The 19,735-nt window shown below is 43.2% G+C and overlaps 1 protein-coding gene across 5 annotated transcripts in view; it reads left to right on the top strand.

Annotated features, from left to right (window-relative positions):
- AGPAT3 (1-acylglycerol-3-phosphate O-acyltransferase 3) overlaps window positions 1-19,735 on the top strand; it is an 88,039-nt gene that overhangs the window by 5,493 nt on the left and 62,811 nt on the right. Inside the window, exon 1 of one of the 5 annotated variants that reach the window (XM_041718758.2) lies at window positions 11,641-11,661. The exons of the other annotated variants lie outside the window; for them this stretch is intronic. The gene's annotated coding sequence lies outside the window, so the exon portion shown is untranslated. Of the gene's footprint in view, window positions 1-11,640; window positions 11,662-19,735 lie in introns of those variants that run through there. 5 annotated transcript variants of the gene reach the window in all.

The following is a 19,735-nucleotide window of genomic DNA, read 5'->3' as shown; positions in this document are numbered from 1 at the left end:
GAGTAAATGAGCTACTGTGAGGTGCTTTTTTTTTTTTGTGAAGAAAAATAATCTATTGGTGCTGCAACTGTCACACATGCACAGTCATGCAAAATTCATGTGAGATAGCTCCCAATTCTATGGTACGGAGAACAATAGCCACTGTTTCTTCTTCAAAGCTCTTGAGAGATGTTAAATAATCCTTGTGACAACCCTATGAAGTGAGTATTGTGGTAATTTTGTATGGATGGCAAAACAATTAATTGGCATTGTCTCCAGCTGTACTGAGAAAGTGGGATTTACAGCGTGCCCGGGGCTTGGCCTGCTGCTGGAACTCCTGCTGGTGTGAGCAAAGGGTGGGTGAGCCTGTCCTGCTGCCTCTTCTGTCTGGATTTGTGCTGATGGAAGCACTCTGCAGATGCTGTGGTTATCAGCGTGAAGGTGTGTGGGTCAGGGTGGAACGTGCATGTCCTGATAAAGGATGGATTTAGCTCGTTCTGAATTATTCTGACCACGTCACTGGCATCACTTCTTGGAGGAGAGGTGTGTGGAGCTGTTAGCTGTGCTGCCATCTGGAATGTCCATCTGAATGTGGAAGTTGGGTCTCTCAGACTGGCTCCAGAGCACAAGTTCCCTCATTCCTGGGATGAGATTTCGGCCAGACACTTCCCACTGGGGCCTTGCCAGCCTGGGCTTGCTTAGTTCCACTTGAGGGTGGTCTCCTGATTTCCTTTGATCTGAAAAGGGTGCAGATCCCACTGTTCCCTCTGCTGCATGAGCACCAGCTGTATGTACCAGCTGAAGGAGGTCTGGATAACCAGGACATCAGTTCCTTTTGGGTCACACCAGTGTCACAGCTTTCCTGTGCTGCCTGGCTGTGGCTGCTGAGGTACTTGTGTCTCCTCTTCTCCTCCACCAGCTCTGCCTGCTGGCCTTCCAGGAGTTATAAATGCCACAGCAGATGGCTTGGGGAGGCAGTGTCTGTAATTACTGCTGCAAGATTCCCTGAAGCTTGACTCTGCACAAAGAACGCTTTTTTCCCCCCTGGAGATTCAAAGTTGTCAGTACTTCAAATGCAGATTTGGTCTTTTCAGAGGAACATGATAGAGGAAATGTGTGATTTATGTGCTGGTTCAAAAGAAGCCTGTCTTTCCTCTTGACATAATTCATATCATGCTTTAGTATTAACAGTTTTCAGTCTTCTCTTGTTAGCTCAGCTTTCATGTTCCTGGTAGTGATATGGGCTAGACTGCTTATGGACCCAAGTTTTGGTAACAGCTGACATACTGCTAAATATGTTTATTTATTATCAGTTTATTTGGTAGGTAGGTAACCTTCCAGCAGGTTTCAGTGTGAATGTTGTTCTCCCATCTGAGCAGGGATGTGCAACTCTAGGTTTGACACATTTTTAATGCCTAAGGCAAGAGCTCATCTCCCAGCTGTGATTGATTGGCCCAAGGTTATGCTGCACAGTGTCTTCTTTTCTGTGGGCTCCTGGCTCCAAATACCTTTCTGAAGTCTTGATCCCCTTACCAGTGTGTCTGAGATGAATTTTCTCCTCTGGCATCTCTGATGCTGATGGCCCTTGGGTTATTAATCATGTAGCTAGCCCAGTTTGAATTATAAGAGGGCTGAAGCCAAAGGGAAAGAAAGGTTTTCATTTCCTGAGGTCAGTGAAGAGGCTGTGACCCAAATCAACCCCTGAGCGATGTTTTTTCCTTCTTGTGGTCACAGCAGAGGTGGTGCCTCTGGTTTCTCAGACAGCTTCCTGTGGTTACTCATAGTACAGAGGGTTGGAACCCCTCTCTTCCTAGGGAGCACAGGAGTCCCCTCTCTATGTGAGGGTTTTAAGTTTCTATGTTGTAAAGTACATTTGGCTAAATGTATAAGTAGCAATGAGACTTTGGGCCAGATTGCAGATTGTTACTGATCTCCATTTCCAATGAAATATCATCACTGGGATCATGGGATTGGGGTGGCTTTTGGGCTTTTGTGTTTTGATGTTTTTATCTTGTCTTTTACTTTCCTGGCCACCCCATGGCAAGGGGACAGGGCCATGCCTTTTTGCAGTCTCTGCTCACAACTAACTCTTCTGAACTTGAAAGTGGTTTTCATGTTTCATTTGCCTGTGGTATTGCTCTTACTTGTGGAGAGGACAGCTCTTGAAAACAGATGTATATCATATTTAGCTAGCACTGTAGCAAGGATGTCGTTTGTATAATCTTTTAAGAGTTGAGATGGCTTAATCTGAAATAGGATGTACTTTGACTATTTTCTCAAGTTGAGTTGTTTCTGTCGGAATGGAAGCTGAACTGGCTGGCCCAACACTCCAGCTGCATTTTTCTCCAGTGTCATCTGTGTTGGTACAAGACCTATTGCTGCCAAACTGCTGATTCCTTTCAAACTTTCCTGCCCAAATATTCATTAGAAAATGTTCCATGAGCCCTCTGCCTGCTTTGCAAAGACTGAGTTTGTGTTCATTGCCTACCAGCAGTGGTGCCTTACATTGAACTTAGAGGGCAGCAGCAGAGAAGAGCCTTGGCTGCAGGTCACTGGATGTTAGACAGCAGCAGCAGGGTCACAAGGTGCTTGCCCTGGTCCTCTGCTCCTCCCTGGCCATCACTTGCTGTCTGCAGCCACAGATGTGTCGTGAGGTGGGGTGGACCTTGGCTCTGACCTGCTACAGATGTGCTCCTTTGCTGCCTGGGTCCTGCTCAGCCCCCAGAAAAGGTATTCGGCCTCACCTTTAAAAACTGGTTAAAAATGGAATTGCTTCAGCTTGTTTGCTGCAGCTGGCGCTGTGAATTGAGGACCATAACTTATGGTAAAGGTTTTTGGAGCATAGAGTCTAAGAATGAAGACATGTCCATTAAAAATTTATGTTTATGGTGTTAGATGCTGGCAAGCTCTCCTGGGTGCAGCACTGCCTATACCAAAACCCTCTTGATGGTACTTTTCTTTTTTTTTTTTTAACTTTGAAGCTTTTGCCAACAACTTTCCAATATGGAGAAATTTAATTTTTGTCTGTGTACTAGAGGTTTTTTTCTGTAAAAAAAACAGGTAGACACTAGTTCATCTTTGAAATAACAGGACTGCTGTATGCAACCACTATAGCCTTACTTCATTCAATCAGCATTTACCTTTCTCTACAGCAAAAGCAAGTGGTATAATCCTTTCTTACCTTTCTTTTGTCTTGCACTGTTTGTATTTCATAATTTTTTAAATTTCCTAAACCTTAAACATGTTCTATTTCTGTGGTGATCTCAATTTTTTTTTGGTAGATGTGGTCTGGAGATTGAACCTTTGATTTTCCTTCAAGGCATTGAAGTGTGCAAAGGCTGTACTTTACATCCATCTACACTAACTCTTCCAATTCTAAACCTGTCCTGATGGCTCCCAAAGGAAACTATAAACTGCTGTGAAGGGTTATCTGTGGGTAACTTGGCTTGCTGGGCCTGAGAGAGGAGGAGGATGTGGTTTTGTACGAGGGAAGCCAGCAGAAGCTTTTCTGCACTTGGTGTTGCTTGTGAAACTAGCACTGGTTACTCTTCACACCATTGCTGCTGTGAAGGAAGGCACATCCTTTGAGAACATGATTGAGTTGATAATGGCAGTGAAGACTTCCTTCTCAGTGAAAGAACATCCAAAAGAATGTGGTTTCACATTGGTTTAACAGGCATTTCCTCTGCTGATTTATTTTAATAAAATTTTGCCTAGATAGCTTTTTTTAATTGAATGTTTAAGCAAGCTGAAAGCAGGCATTTTACTGTCTCTCTTTAATTTGTGCTGATACGTGGTTTAGCATAATTATTTTTTAATGACCTTTTTTAAAGTGTAGTGCCCTCATGCTCCTGACCCTCTCCATTCAAGAAGAAGTGGATTTAATTTGGAGAGAAATGTCTGTTGTCTCACTGCCCTGTGGCAGGGAGGTATGTGGGAGGGGTGAGCTTGGTAAAAAAAAAAAAAAAAAAATTAAAAATTGCTGGCTTTTAAGGAGATGGGTTCAGGCCAAAAAGCATTAAGAATGGTCTGAGGCATACTGTGGTGTTTGTAAGCTGCCTTTCTAACCTCATGAATTTACTTCTAAATGTGAACCTTGCAGCATTGCACAGATGCTTTTGTTTTACTGGGTGACCTAAAATAATCAACTTACAGTTTTTCTCCTTTTTTTTCCCCTCCATTCCTCTCACTGTCCTTTCTTGTTGGTCAGCATTAACTACCCTGGATCCCTAAAGAGAGAACAGAGCCATGTTCCTCTCTTTTGAGGTTTCTGCATGATCCTGTGTGTGGAATGGTGGAGTACTCCTCGGTAGGGGGATTTTGTCACTGAGCAGATAAAACTGGCTCCCTCCTATCTGGTTGGCTCCTTGCTCTTCCCCAGTGCACTAGGAATACTAACACTGGGAAAAAAGGTTGGCACCATCATTTGTAGTGGGATTGCTGTTTAGTCTGGAACTGAGGGGTGTGCTGGTACTATTGAACCCTCCCTTTGAATAAAATTAATCACAACAGCCTCAATTTTTGGTGGTACCATTGCCTACATTCATTTGTGCCTCTGTATTTACTCAGAGGCTTTCCTTTAACGCTGTTCATTAACACAGCAAGGTTGGCAAAACTTCTAATGATGAAAAAAGCTCTAGGCTTTCTTGTATTCCTACCAAATACCTGTTTTGATAATAACTAAAAATTTAGTGCTTCCACTTAGCAGTTTGAAACTTGAATGTAGGTCAAGATGCCCAAGAGCCTCAAACTCTTCCTTTCTCTCTGACTCCAAAAGAAAAAAACCAAGCACCCAAGATAATGATGCACCCACACATACTTGCAAAATGGTTCTCCTTGGCATGAGCTGGACTGTGGCATGCAGCTGAAGGCACCTTTTCCTGTGGACCAAGATTTAAAAAAACAAAGTGAGAAAAAAACTCACAGAGATGTCTAGAAAACATTAATAAAGGGAAGGTTTAAAGAATCAAGATGGTTCTATGTAAAGAACACCTGAAAGCCAGCTTCAGGAGCAGAAAGAAGTGAACTGCTGTCTGTGCCTGCTGCAGAGAGGACAAGTTAGGGATCTAAGATACAGAATAGAGAGCTGCAAAACTTTGGAAAAAGCTTTCAGTTGCCAAGCAGGAGTTGTAAAATCGATGTTGCCGGAAGCGACTCCAAAAGAAAAGATCCTGGCAAATGCTAGAGAAGAGTTGGGGTTTGGTGTTTCTGCTCTGGGTACTGGAGTGCCTGGTCCTTGGTGGGAAATGAGCCCTTATAAGATGTGGCAAGGGGCAGGGGAGATCCAAAGAACGTGAGTTCTGGCCTCCCCTGCTCATCCCTAATGTAGCTGTGCAAAAAACCAAAAAGCTAGGAGGGGATCGGGGGCAAGAACTTAGTAGAATTCTAAATTCTAAATGATGAAGAGAAGTAAAAGGTGATGGAGAAGCTTTGCTATCAAAGGTTGGGGACAGCTGGGTTAGATGACTTATGGAAATCTCCTTTAGCTGCACACTCTGAAATTTTATATTGGGAGAGAGTTGCGTTCCAGCCCTGCTCCACTCTTGGAGCCTCACGTGCTGTGAATTCCAGCACAGGGCAACACTGACCTATCTGAGTGTCAGACCAAATGACCCTGGGAAGGATATTGGTATTTTTGCTGTGCTGTCAAGTGGTCCTTTCAGGCAGGGGCTGCTTCTTATCTTCATCTTTGAGAACGTGAAGCAATTCACTTGCAGTCTGTGTGTGCTCCATGGAGAAGGTGCAGCAAAGCCTTGAAGGTGGTGACCTTAGAGATTAGCCTCAAAACAGGTGCTTGAACCCAGCTACCAGAAAGACCATGGTGCCTTCAGCTTGCTATTTTTTTCAGCCTCTGGGCTCTCACTGAATTTCTGTGGCACAATGAATTCCTGATGACCAGCCAAAGGAGAGTTGTTACTACCAGGAATGTACAAAAGCTGAAAGGCCGGGTGAGTGCCCGCAGAATTTAAATGCAGGTTCTGGTTCTCTCTACAGCACAGTCCTGCTTGCCTTTTTGGTATTGCAGACATTGCACGAAGCTGGTGGGTGCTGAAGGAGTTTTGAAGAACCATAAGCACTGAATTAAAATCTGAGTCAAGTTCCTGGCTCCCTGCACCAGCGAACACTTTGCTAGCAAGCATCTGAGATGAAGTACCAGAAAATTTATGGACTGTGATGGTCTGACACTCTGTGTGAGCAGAAAAGAAATACCATCCAGCTTCCTGAATTGATTTCTTTGGTGCGTGGTGAGCCTAAAATTATTTGGCAGGACATATGGTCTTTGTGTGTTGGTAAAACACAGACAATCTGGGATGCTCCGTGCAAGGAAGTGCAAGTGGAGCATCTTGTTCTTAGAGTTCTCTTCCCAGCAATGACCAGCATGTCACCTTGGCAGCTCTCACCAGCAGCTCTCACCAGCTGTGTCTTAATAAAGCATCAAAAATGTGTGTATCTCTAATGTAAATGAAGCACAACTTGCCTCCTGACCACAAGGAAATTCAGTCTTCTCTCACTGGCTATGGGGCCTGTGCCTACATCGGGCAGGCAGAACTCAGGTAAACTGAGCCTCCATTTAATAACTCAGTAGCTGTTGGGGTAATCTGTAATTTGCTGGTTTTTAAAATATCAGATGCTCTTCTGTGAGGGGAACCCTGCTGTGTTTCTGCCTTAATTCCAGGACAGCATTAAGATGGGATTCTGTCCACTGGAAGCATTTTGGAAGTTATTGTGAGGTAAATGGACCCTCCATCTTGGAAGACTGTCTTTTGCAGACAATGTAGTGTTTGGAGTTCACAATTCAGGTGGAATTACACGTATGAGCAACAGAAAGCCAGTTACCTGCACTCCACAGTACAGCCTGTGAGTCCTCATTAGCTGTGTGCTTCTAAACCTGCAAATAGTTGTTACACAAATTAAAATCCCCACTACACTGGTACAGGTCCTCTCTGCAGGGGTGTCTGGCTGACAGCAGTGGTATTTAATAAGTTCCAGCAGCATCAAGAAAATACAACCTGATTACAAAGTGGGGATTTTTTTTTTTTTCCTGCACTGAGCTTTTTTGCTTGAAATTTTAACTTGCATGTCTTCTAGAGAGGAGGGCTGATCTTCTCAGACAGATGAAATTGTGCATCTCCAACTTATCTTGGTATAATTTTCTCTTGTTAACCTCCTCCTCCTTCTCTTCCTTGTTTCATCCCACTTATTGTGGATTTTGTCAGGGCCCTTTTTTTAGGCATTTAGAATCCAAATTACAGTGACAAGCAGGTAAGTTTAACGCTGCACAGCATGACAGATGCAGTAGTTGTACTTGCAATGCTTCATTTTTGTGCTTCCAGTCTACTCAGGTCAGGTTTTCTTTCCTGTACCTCTGACCATTTCTTGGCACAAGCTGTGTATGGGGGAAGGATAAGGAGCATGAAGGAGGTGAAAATGGCCTTTATGACTGTTTTTTTTCTTTGGTTTAACATTTATGTTGCCATGGGGTGGGGGCTGCTGTTCTCTGCCAAGAAGCAGCAGACCTGAATGTAGCAGGTCCAGATTTGGGCAGCTGCTGCTGTGTTTTCAGTGAACTAAGCCAGCAGGTTTAGAGGGTGGTCTGGGTTGGAAGAGAGGAGTGTGCCACAGAGATGCTGTGGGGTCTGTGCACCATCATCTGTTCAACCTGTTGCTTTGTGGGACTCCTGTTGCCTGTCTTATTCTAAATTTCTGTGGCACATCTCCTCTGGCTTTGCTTGCTTGGGTTCTGACACATCTTGAATGTGCTGTGTGTCAAATTCTTTATTTTCTCCACCAGGAACTCGTGGAGTTGTTTCTGCTGCTTCTTCCCCCCTGTGTCCTACCGGGGCACTTTGTGCTGCTTTGCCAGAAGTCAAGAGGCTCAGACTGCTCCCTGGAGGGCTCTTACAGCCATTTAAGAGTTGCTGCCCATTTTTTAAGATCCATTATCTCTTCCTTTTTCTGGGAGTCCTAGTTTTCTGCCTCAGGTCTGGATGCAGTCCTAATTTATGTAGAAATCCTATCTTGAAACTTGTTCACTTGTTAACTTATCGCAGGCAGCTTTGCAGTTCTTGTGATGGAAGTGAGAGTTTCTGCATGTGGAGGGGGCTGTGCTAACCACTAAAGATTTTGGTTATGTTGGCCAGTTCTTGACTGCTGCCTTTTTAGTTCTTTAATGAGCGGTTATTTTGGGAGGAGGAATGTAATCGGGTCAAAAAATCAAATTTCAGTCAGGGCTGATTCATTTTGTATGGGCATGTTTTGGTTGCTGGGCACTGCACACAATAGAAGTCAGAAGAATTGGAGTGTTCAAACTAATTTTTACTAGGCCTTTCCCTTTGGCTGTGATTGGCTTTTCTGGCATGGTTTCATTTCAGACTTCAGAACACTAATTTCTATTTTATATTAAATGTACTTTTGACTAACAGGATGTGTTGGGGAAAGTAATAAAGCCCAAAGGAGAACAAAAACATTTCCTGTTGGCGTAGTGTTTTTTTCTGTAGATCAGACATGGACACATTTTGACCTGTTTCATTACTAGTATGAACTTGAGATATACAGTTCTTGCTGCTGAGCAGAGTAAACTTACAAAGCACTCAAGTAAATTAAGGCAGAGTATTTGGAGTCTACACGATGTCAGCTTTCTTCACCGTATCATGGTCGTTCCCATTAGCAATCACTGTGGCCTTGGAGACCAGGATGGCTCTGTGAGGTTAGAAAACACTTTCCAAAATCGTGAAGTGTGCATATCAGGTAGTTAATATCTATAATGTCTGATATCTAAAACCTGGGGAGGTTTTGAGTTCATAATGTGTGCTTTTTCATATTGGAGCTTGATTAAGTTTTTTTTTTCTTTTTAAGAGCATGATCTCTCACAAAGTAACAGAGGGAAATAGTGTTATAAATCCCTTGATGTATTGTGAAAGCCTAGACCTTTCCTGTTACTACCTTCTATTTTCCTCCTGCGCAGCTCAGGTTTTTTATTATGTGCTCTTTCTCTCTTTGTTACTATTCTCAGAAGTTTATTCAGACAGGCTGATACCATGCAAAATATCAAAAATATTTACACTGAGACAGCTTTTTTTCCTGCACACTGAAATCATGTGTCTGTCCACCAAATGAACTGTCTGGAAGGGAACTAGATGGAGGGACCAGGCTGGTTTGAACTGTTATTTCTGCTTTAATTAAATGTTGTGGAGACTTGTGGCACAGCATGTCTAGCTGAGCATCTAATATCCCTTTAGGTAGTTCAGGGAATTTCTCCTGGCCTGGAGCCACCATTCTCAAAGGGCACTGGTTTCCCAATGCTCAGTGTGGCATCTGCCAGTCCTGTGTGGATGTTGTGGATGTGTGTTGGAAACATCTAAAAACATCTCTTGGTGCTATGTTTAGAAACCCAGATCTCTTCCATAAATGTTGGTTAGAAGTTCAAGGAGCCCTTTTCTCTGCCCTTTAACCTGAAAGCCTTTGCCTCAAACCTCAGTCATCTTTTCATCTCCCTGCCTCCCCATCTGTGTGTTCAAAGCCAAATGCTTTAAGTTCAATATGCAAATACACCCATAGGTCAGTGCGTGGATTCAGTTTGAGACTATTTGACTGTCTTGAAGATGTGATTTCATGGCTATAAGACTCTAAAACTCTTAAATTAAGGTCTCTGAGTAATCTATAATAAAGGAACATTGCAAAAATGCAGGTGCATAGGAGTAGGAGTACTCTGCCTTGAAATATAGATACTTATGGAACTGGAACTGGAAGTGCTGTAAGCCTTAGTATTTTCATTATTGTTGTGATCAAGGTTTTTATGATGTATTAAACAGTTTATAGACAGCTGAGTAATGCCTATAAAGGGTCTGCTTGCTTGCTGCTTTCCCTGTTTCTGGCCCCCAGTGTTATCCCCATTTCAGTGAAATATAATTCCTCTGCTGTGATCAAGACAGAAGGAATAAGGTAGTGACTGGTATGCTGAGATTTCCCTGCCCCCCCACCCCCCCATTTTCCCATTGTCTTTTAACACAGTACTTCCAAACTAAATACTGTGTGATAGCTTTGTAGTAGCTGTGATGGTCTAAAGAAAGAAAATAAAACAGCTCCAGTGATTAGCAGCTTTGGAAAAATATTTGTCCCTTAAAGATAAAAGTCATTCCCTGGCAAAAATTACTTGCACCTCTGTGCTTTCCAATCCTCTGTTATCTAGAGAATAACACTCTGATAAATGTTTAAGTCCTTTTGATTTCAGGAATCCTACGTGTCCTGAATGAAGTTGCTTTTTTATTTTTAATTTTATCAACATTCCTAAAGAGTGACTTGGATTTACAAAAGGGGCTGTTGTTGCAAACTGCCTTAGAACAAAAAATATGACAACCATCCTGAGCTGTGGAAAGAAAGATGAGTATAGATAGTAGGATAAAGTCCAGTCTCTGAGAGGCAGCCACATCAACAGTGCAAATTGGGGTAAGGTTCAAAGAGTCTCTGAATGTTGCTCTTTTTGTCTGAATACCTCTCAGATGTTAAGGTGATGCAGAAATACTCTGTTTTTCTTATGATTCCTCTTATATAGGTCTATATAGATTCCGTTGTTTAGTATTTTGAGTATTTCCTATTTTTGAATACCCTTCTGGGAGGCAAGAAATAGAATGGAAGGGGAGAAGTTGTGGGGGGGATTTTACATATATATTCCTTTTCTCTTAGTTTTTTTTCTATGTCCAAGAGAAAGAAGGAGCAGAGTTGGCTGTTTTTAAGAACCAATTGCTAAGCAGAGCTTTAAACCTAGAAATTAGTAACTAGAAATCTTCCCTGCAGATCAATGCCCATCTCTCTAGTGACCAGCATTTAAAATGATGCTTTGTCCAAGTTATTGCACTGCTGAAAGTAAACATTCTTTCCTTTGAAGAGCATCAAATGCTCCTTGCAGTAGTGGCTAATGTGCCTGATTTCAGAAGGCATTCTGCTTATTTCTACCTAATTTTCTTTGTCTAAAATTCAGCCACTACTTTGAATATGGGTCAAAATATATTCTGTTTGCCAGTATCTATGTTGAAAGAAAGTCTCACAGCAGTGTGTTGCAGAATTGTAATGGGTAAGTAATACTGTAGTTTGTGCTTTCTAAATATTTCAAATTATATTTGAGGGATTTAATGAAACACTGCTTTGTGGTGTGACAAATCACTGGCTGGTAAAGTTTGCAGGGGTGGATTTAGCTTGGGAAGGAGGTGACAGCAGAGCCTGCAGCGTTGTGGTCAGGGCTGGGCAGTGGGGCAGGACACGGGGTTGAAAAGCCAATTCTGGCTCTTGGCAAAATGCACTCGTGAGGAATCATAACCCTTCCTTGTGACTGTAAAAAAAAAAACCCATCAGAGGTCCAGAGGGCAGCTGTGTGTTTGCTTTACCTGTGCCCTTTACCCTGGTTGTGTGCCTTTTCCAAGGGGTATTTATATTTTAAGCAACACGAGATTGCAGCTGGGCCCGTGAAGGCCGTGAGGGGTGATTTGACATGGTGGCTGCTCCTCCCTGAGCCTGCCCTGCAGCCTCCCTCATCTTCTGGACACATCTGGAGGGAGCAGGGTGTGCAAACATCTGGCCAGCCTTGTGCTCGGGATACTCTGGGGCACTTCCTTGGTGCAAGATCCCTGGATGAAGGAGAGGGCACAAAGATGGAGCTGGACATCGTTCTGGGGCACTGAACCTGAGGTGAGCTGTTGGTGAGGCCAGGGCAGCTGCTCCTGTGGCTGTGCCTGAATTCCTCTCTCCTGGAGCAGCTTTCCCTGCAGTGGGTAAGGCAGGGCTGGTTTCTGTGCATCTCTGCCACAGCAGGTCTTTGGTGCTGTGTGGGAAGAATGGGGTAACTTCCTTTCTCAGCTTGCTACAAGTGGTTTGGGGTTTGGTATTTCAAGGTGATGATTGTGCTGGAGGGCAAAGTGAACTTGGGAACTTGTTAAAGTAAAGAAGTAATCACAGAATCATAGAATGTCCAGGGGTTGGAAGGGACTTTAATGATGGTCTTGTTCCAAACCCTCCTGCCATGGGCAGGGACACCTGCTGCTAGACCAGCTTGCTCCAAGCCCCGTCCAGCCTGGCTTTGAACACTTCTAGGGCATCCACAACCTTCATGGGTGACCTGTTCCAGTGCCTGAGCACCCTCACAGCTATGAATTTCTGCTGAATATCTAACCTAAATTTCTCCTCTTTTGGTTTGTACTTGTTACTCCTTATCCTGTTACTACAATTCCCCTACATGTCACCTCTGGAGTGAATTTGTGGCCTTAATCTATTTACCACTGGATGTGCTATACTTGGGGTGCTCTGCCAGCATGGAATTCTATTTTCCATGTGCCAGTAAATATTTCAATCTTTACTTACTGTTTTATGGATTCCATATTCCTGAAACAGCAATTACTTTTTAAATATCTCATCCACTTAGGAAAAGTTGTCTTTACTCATGTATTTCTGTTCCCTCTGAGGATAATAAGGAGACATCTTTTGCTTTCTGCATGGAAATAAATGAATGTGATGGATGTAGAGAGGCACCTCACTTCTTTTTAATTTCTTTGTGTAGGAAGTGCCTCTACTGTTCCATTTTAGCCTCTTGTGGTACCTGAAAAATGAGAATCAGGGAAAGCCTAACCCTGTACTCAGGCTGACAAGGAGGTGTGAAAACAGACCACTGACCTGTGGATGCAATTGAGTCTTTTTGGTGGAGCTTGAAGGCAGTCAGTCTTACTGCAGGACCCAGATCTGTCAAATTTAAATGACAAGGAGAAATCTGTATTTTTGGGATTTGATTGCTCATTTATCTTTTTTTTTTTTTTTCCATTGCCTTTTTTTTGTGTTTAGAAATTTTATACATAGGGAAAAAAACACAACTTGCTTATTTGGGCAGTGTTAGTTTTCTATGGTCAAATGTTGTGATTTCTTTTTTTTTTTTTCCCTTTGATTTTAAATTTTTAAAAACCATGCTGTGAAATGAATATGGAAAGCAGTAGGTAGATTAAAAAGGAATACACTTTAACACAAATAATGGAGCTCCCAGGAGCAAGAGAGACTGGAAGCACAGGGAGAAAGACACATGTAAGAATGAATAAATCTCTTTGGCTGTGCTGCTGAATGCTCAAAAGTCTTTCTGCATGCGGTGTGAGTAAATTGCCAGCTGTCTGTAGTGCTCAGGAATAATTATTCCCTTCTCCTTGAGTCATTCTGGAGTCGTTCAAGTCTATCTGTACATGAGCAGGGCTTTTTCTATTTCTTCTGATACCTCCAGAATGAACACTGCTTGGCACCACCCCGTGTGGTGTGAGGCTTGCTGAGCTGATCCAGGGCATTACTGCACAAGTTGCAAAGAGACTGTCCAGCACTGATGGGAGGCAAAACATATTTTTTAATATCTCTGCTTATTACAGGTTTCTTTGTCTTTTGGGGTTTTGTTTGTTTGTTTCGTTTTGGGGTTATTTTATGTGTGTTTTGTTTTTCTCAGTGGATGACACATAGAGGTGGAAGCAAAAGAGGATGTAGTAAAGCTGCCTGTTTTGACTTCCTTGAGGCTGTCAGCAGATTTATTTTCCCTAAGTTAGTTTTTGTCTATGGCTTTTTGTGTGCATATGATGCTGTGTGCATTTTCTGCCCAAGACAGGGCTCAGGTGCAGTAGGCTTTTATGCAGCGTTAATCCACTTGGAAGTTTCTGTTTGTGTGTTTTGCTGGATGTGATTTTTTGAGCAAAGACAGGAGTAAACCTGGATCTGGTGAGGGAATTGATCCCTCTTGGAAGCTGGTACCTAGCAGAGGTGAGAGAAGCCTGCTGTGCTGCCCTAAATAAACTTTCTTGCTGTGTTCAGGGAGGCTGATTGGTTTCATTGATAGAGCTGTAAACGAGACAAACCAGCCTGCTTTGAAGCCTCTGTGCCTAATGAATCTGTCAGGATGTTTTGATCTGTCCTGTACAGTTTTCCACCTGAGCTACTCTTGACTATAAAGACCTGAACTTACACCATTATGTAGCAAACCCTTTTAATTTGGTTGTTGTTACTGGATCTGTAGCTGTTGCTTAAAGAAGCCAGTAAGAAAGAGCCTGGCTGGGCAGTCCCTTGCTTTTGTGTCCCTGTTTCTGGTGTCCCCTTTCCCTCTGCATAGATCACAATGCCTGCACACATCTGATCCCCCCCCCAGAGCTGGTGTCCAGGTAAAGTTTCGCTGCTTTCCCTTGTCATGGAGCTTAAAAAAAGCAAATGAACAACAGCTGTATTGATCAGGGCAGCATGGAGAGGAATAAAGTGAGTTTAAAAGAGCATCTGCTCCCACATTTTGCTTGGAACAAGGGATCACTAAGGATTTGGCACCTGGAATATTCAGGGTGAGTGTGGGTGAATATGCAGCATTTTACTGTCTTTTTTTCATGTGGCATTGTGCACTGACTGCTCAGCTCAACACTGCTCAGTGTGTTGCATGGCCAGCTGGACCCTGTCTCTGGTACAGGAAATTTTGTGCTTGGAAAAGTCATCCTTGAAATACTAAGTGATCTATGAGAAAAAGCAAATAAAGTTGTAGTCTTTTCTCTCATGGGCCCTGTTTGCCCTGCTCCAGTCTCAGAACTGTTTCCTGCACAGACTTGTTTTCTCTTATTCTATTTATTTTCTCCCACACATCTTCTACTAAAAGAAATCCACTTACTGCATACATACTTTTACTGTATCTTTTTAGGCTGCTTTTACTCATTCTTCCTCATTATCAGTATGGTTTCTTTGTTTCCCTCTGTATCTTTTTCTGTACTTTCTCTTAACATCAGGGAATGTTTTTCATTCCCTGATCCATTTGCAGAGCCACCCCTTGGCTTCTCAACTCACAAGCCAAAATTAGAGGGTGTAGGAATTACCCCAGGTATAAACCCATGTCTCATAAATCTGTGTGCAAACTGTAATTTCCCACCAAGGAAAGCTTCCAAACTTGATTTAAAAAATGTTTGGTTACAAAGACTATCCTGGCCCTCAGGAATTTGTGCCAGGGGATGCTGGTCTTTGCTGAAGTATGTGGCTTGTGACCTTTTTGTTTTTTAGTTTCATTCAGCATCTTTGTTCACTCATGTTGCTTCTCCTGCCTCTCTGATGGAGTTTCCTTTATCTGCTCTTCTTCCCCTTGCTCAGGAACTGTCCCCAGACCTCATATGCATGTTTTCCTCTTCACCATTTCTTCAGGACCTAATTTTTACACCTTTTGGGTAGAATTGCTGACTGGTTTGAAAGCCACTGAGTGAGAACTATAAGACTGTTATTAGCATGGTTCTACTCTTCAGGCTGACTGTTCAGGAAGCAATCATCTCAAGTTCTGAGTCTCACCAGGCTCAGGAATTTGCTGTGTATGTAGAGCCCTCCCTTTGTTTTCAGTGGCTCAGCATTTAGAATTTAAAAGAAATCTGCTGCTTTGCTTTTCCAGGTTCTTGTCAAGGCTTTTGTGGGGGAAAGTAGACCTTTTGGTCACATGGAAAAAACCTCGTGAAAAAAAAAACCAGCAGGACTCCTTCGCTGGACTCTGTATTTTTACAATCCTGATAGGCGGTGTCATAGTTGTATTTGTATTACAACAGCAAGGCCCTGTTTGCTTTACCCTGTGTTTTGCAGGACTGGAAATAAGTCCTTGAGGATGTTTGTTTCTCAATTCATGAAGGTAGTGCTGGAAGATATTTGAGGAGAGCAAGTGGTTTTTTACCACCCTTCAGTTTGGCAGTCAGACCAAGGCTTTTCTGTGGAGAACTGGTGATTGCCTTGGAAAGGTCAAATATGTGTTCAAATAACAGTGTGCAGGAACAGAAAACCCTTTCACAGCAGGTGTCCAGAGATGCCATAGAAGTTATCTGCATGTCTCTTATTATACCTGTCACCAGAGAAATCTGGTGAATGAGTCTCCAGTTTCCAGCAGGAGAAATAAGTTACAGTGAACAATAAGAGGCCCATGGGGAGTGCCCAAGGCATCGTCTTTCACACAGACTAAAAGCTCTTTTCTTCTGTGCAGGAGAAACACAAATAAGGAAAATGTTAGTCTGCTACTGATGGGACACATGTGAAGCATTAGGAAAAATTAAAAGGTCGAGTTACTTGCAGTTCTCTGAAGTTAGATCCTTATCTCTGTGCTAACAGAATTGAGAGAAGGGTTTTTTTACTTCCAAGAAAAAGGAGAGGACTAGTCAGTGTGGCACAGGAATATAAACCCACTTCTGTTCCTCAAAGTATAAAAATTGCTTGGTGGAACAGATTGAATTGTGTGAAGAGCCCTTGGAGCACATGTACATTTGCAGTTGTAATTTTTTTGTTACATGCTTTATAGAATCATCAATAGCATCATGGAATGGGAGGGGTTGGAAGGGGACCTTGAAGATCATCTCATTCCTACGCCCCTACCATGGACAGGGACACCTTCCACTAGATCAGGTTGGTCAGGACCCCATCCAACCTGGCCTTGAACACTTCCAGGGATGGTTTTTGCCTTTGCATGGAGACGAGGAAATTGAACTGCTGATTCTACTTCCCTTACCTGTCGGAACCTCTCCTGAAGATGTTTTTGACTATGGAAGTGAGGACATACAGAGTATGTCCTTTGTACTCTTGTTTTATTCTGAGGATTTTTTAAGGATTTTAGAAATTTTATGGGAAAGACTTGAAGTTCATTTGGCATGTCATCTTATGAAAGGTTAGTGAGTGAAGTTAACAGTACAGACTTAAGGCCAGTGGGCCTCAAGGTGCTGTGAAAATGATCCTCAATCTTGTACAGCTTTCATGAAATACAGCTGTGGGCATGTGACAAACTCATCACTTTTGGGTGCACACAACTGCAGTCCTTTCAAGGATAGATTCATGGATATGTGTTTCCCTTGATATTTGCCATGTGTTACAGAATATTTTCTGTCTTGTTACTACTTGCATGTGCAGTACCAAGAGCCTTGGGTTTTGCTGTGCCAGCATTTTGGAGTTGGAACGCCTGTGAATTTTCTAAGGGAATTTACTTGTTCCTTTCATGCTGGAGGATTTGCTCGGCTGGGGATGAGGATTTTGGCCAAGAGCACTGCACCAAAATGTTCCCCACATGATGGGCTGCTTCTGCATCAAATTCAGCAGCTGTTTCCTTGTATTGCTATCTTCTGCAGTGCTGTCCTCTGCCAATTCTCCCTGTTCTCCCTAAGGAGAATGCACACTGGAGAGCTGATTCATTAGCCCAATGAAGAGCTGTGCTCAAATTAGTCTTTTCCCCAGGCTTTAGAGTATTGTCCAGGCATGAACAGGAATGGATGGCACTAGGTATGAGTGTACAGCTCTGGTAGGGATTTATTCTGCATGTTTCTGAGGCTCCTGTTATCCCATTTGGAAGTAGAACTGTTTCTGTCCCTTTTTGCAGGCAGCTGCCAGATCTGCTTATTCTGTTCCCTATTCTGACCTTTTTTATTCTTTTCATCCCTGTCCCCCCAGTTTGGCTGTTCTCTGTTGTCCAACCCGTGTAAGAGAAGTGAACTGACCGAAAAAGAGATATACTCCTTTTGTTTTGCAGCTGGGGAGCCAACACTGAGGATTTACATCTAGGTGCTGATAATGTGAGTGCATGAAAAATCTACTTGCTCTCATATTTCAGTGGCTCAGTGCTTATGGCTGGAGAATAGGCTAGCATCTATTATATATAGAGCAAAAGCAGCAAAAGCAAAGAAACAGCAACAGATTACTGAAAAATTATTTCAGTCTCTAATATATTCATAAAGATTTGGGATTTCCCACACACACTTGAGTTAAAATATTGCTCCTCCCATTGCTTGTGTCAGGATGAGCCTGGATGTAAGGAAAACTTCCCTCTCTCCTTTAATATCTCCTTTCTGTAGGTTTTGGGTACTCATCGAGAATAGTGAAGATAGGGAGGGTCAGGGACATCTTCAGAGCATGGTGGTGCTTCATAGCAAGCTGTGGAAGGGAGATGTTTGGAAAGCAGTGGTTCAATGAAGCACTTGGTGGTGTTGCTGCAGTGCTCTGGTTGCTCTGGGACACAAGAAAACAACTCTGTAAAAAAGAAAAGTCAAAAAAATGATTGTAAGGACTGGCCCCTTGTCATCCACCCTGCTTAGACCCTATTAGGTTACCCTCTAACTTGTTTTTGATCAAATTTGGCCTTCTGGCCTTTCTTGTAGCAGCACTGGTGATGCTTAAGAGCAGAAGTTGAAGCAGCAGTGGCTGCATTGCCTGGCAGGGTGCATGCCAAAGTGCAGTCCTACCTTGCCTTGAGCTCTTCGTGTGCCTTGTGAATCAGCACAGAGTCCACTGAAGAAGAAACAGCCTTCTGCAGCAATTTGCCCTGGGCCTGTGGGATTCATATGCTGAGAGGCTGGTTAATACTGTGTTTGATAACCCCTGGGTGTTTGAATGTCATGTTTGGAGGAGGAAGGGGGGAAAATACACCCATGTGAAATGTTCAGACTCAGGATATTGCTCAAACTGGAAATCAAAGGACAGTGTGGTGTGCTTTTCTGTCTTTATCAGTAGTTCACATAGGCATGCAAATCCCTGTTTTTTCTGATAGCTGTGGGGATTATAACCACAGTGAGAAAGGTACATATTGTAAGGAAGATTGGAAAAAAAAAACCCTGAAAATTTACCTGTCCATCTGAAGCAAAAGTTTATAAAGACAAACCCCCAAGTAACAGAACTGTACTGCAGTATGGCACATAATTCTCATAATGCTTTTTAGCAGAGGTCCTCTCCTCAGTGCCAGTGCTGGCCTTGGCTGGGATTTTGGAGCTGTTCTCTGTGGATTTTTCTCCACACAGGAGAGGATACCTTTGCCAGGGGAGCTGAGTGGATGTGTCTGCTTTGATCCCGTGTTCAGTGTGCAGTATGAGCAGGCCAGGAAAGCAGATTTCAGTTTTACTTGTTTTATCTTTTTCATGTTGTTTACATTTGAGGTATCCCACTCCCTCAACTGACCGTCCTTCTGTGCATGTGCTGCCAAGCTCTCTGGAGGAACCCCATCCCCTGAATATCTGTTCTTGGACTGTTGCTCCAGGAAGTGTCAAATTATCCTCTTCCCTGTTTCACAGGGATGAAGCTAGAGTGTCATTTCCCTGACAGTGGTGTCTGTAAGCCTCTTCTGGGAACAAACTTATTTCTCTTCCTGCTCACTTGAGTGACCTATGGAACCTGCTGCCTGAATCCTTGCTTGATTTCTGAGATGAGGGTGGTATCAAGGGCTGTTTTTCACCATCAGCTCTCCAGAAGCACACCCAAAAGACCAGGGTCTCACCTTTCTGCACATCCCGTTGTTTGGGGAAGACAGAAAAGCAGCTTTCTCTCAAGTGTTGCAGCTGCTTTTTCTCTGGCCCAGTGAAGAAGCTTGATCCAGCTGGATGCCGTTCCTCTCAATATGTGAAAAGATAAGGAGCAGGCACAGAGTTTTGCTATGAGAAGAAGTCAAAGCCTTCTTCCACCCTGTGGTGTGCTTGAATGGAATTGTAGCAGCTCAGGCCTTGCTCAGGAGAGCGACTGTCACTTGTAAAGTCTCGTGAACCTCAGTCCCCCAAAGCTGTAGGCTGATGTGGGGTAGGTGTAGTTGTGGTCAAGGTTTCCAAGGATGTCTTCCAGACCTTTTACCTCCACGTGGTGGGAGTTATCAACAAGGTAACCTGTGCCTTTGCCTTCTGTGGATCCCCAGGCAGCATGAGCAGTATTGATTCCAGCCTGGTGCCTTGACCAGCACCGCTGTCAAATAAACAGTGGGGTCAGTTCTTTGCTAGTCCTGCTGACTGCAGGC

This window comes from Taeniopygia guttata, chromosome 1 (genome assembly GCF_048771995.1).
Source record: "Taeniopygia guttata chromosome 1, bTaeGut7.mat, whole genome shotgun sequence".
Lineage (NCBI taxonomy): Eukaryota > Metazoa > Chordata > Aves > Passeriformes > Estrildidae > Taeniopygia > Taeniopygia guttata.
Note: the sequence above shows the minus strand (reverse complement) of the source record. Positions and strands in the feature narration are given on the sequence as shown.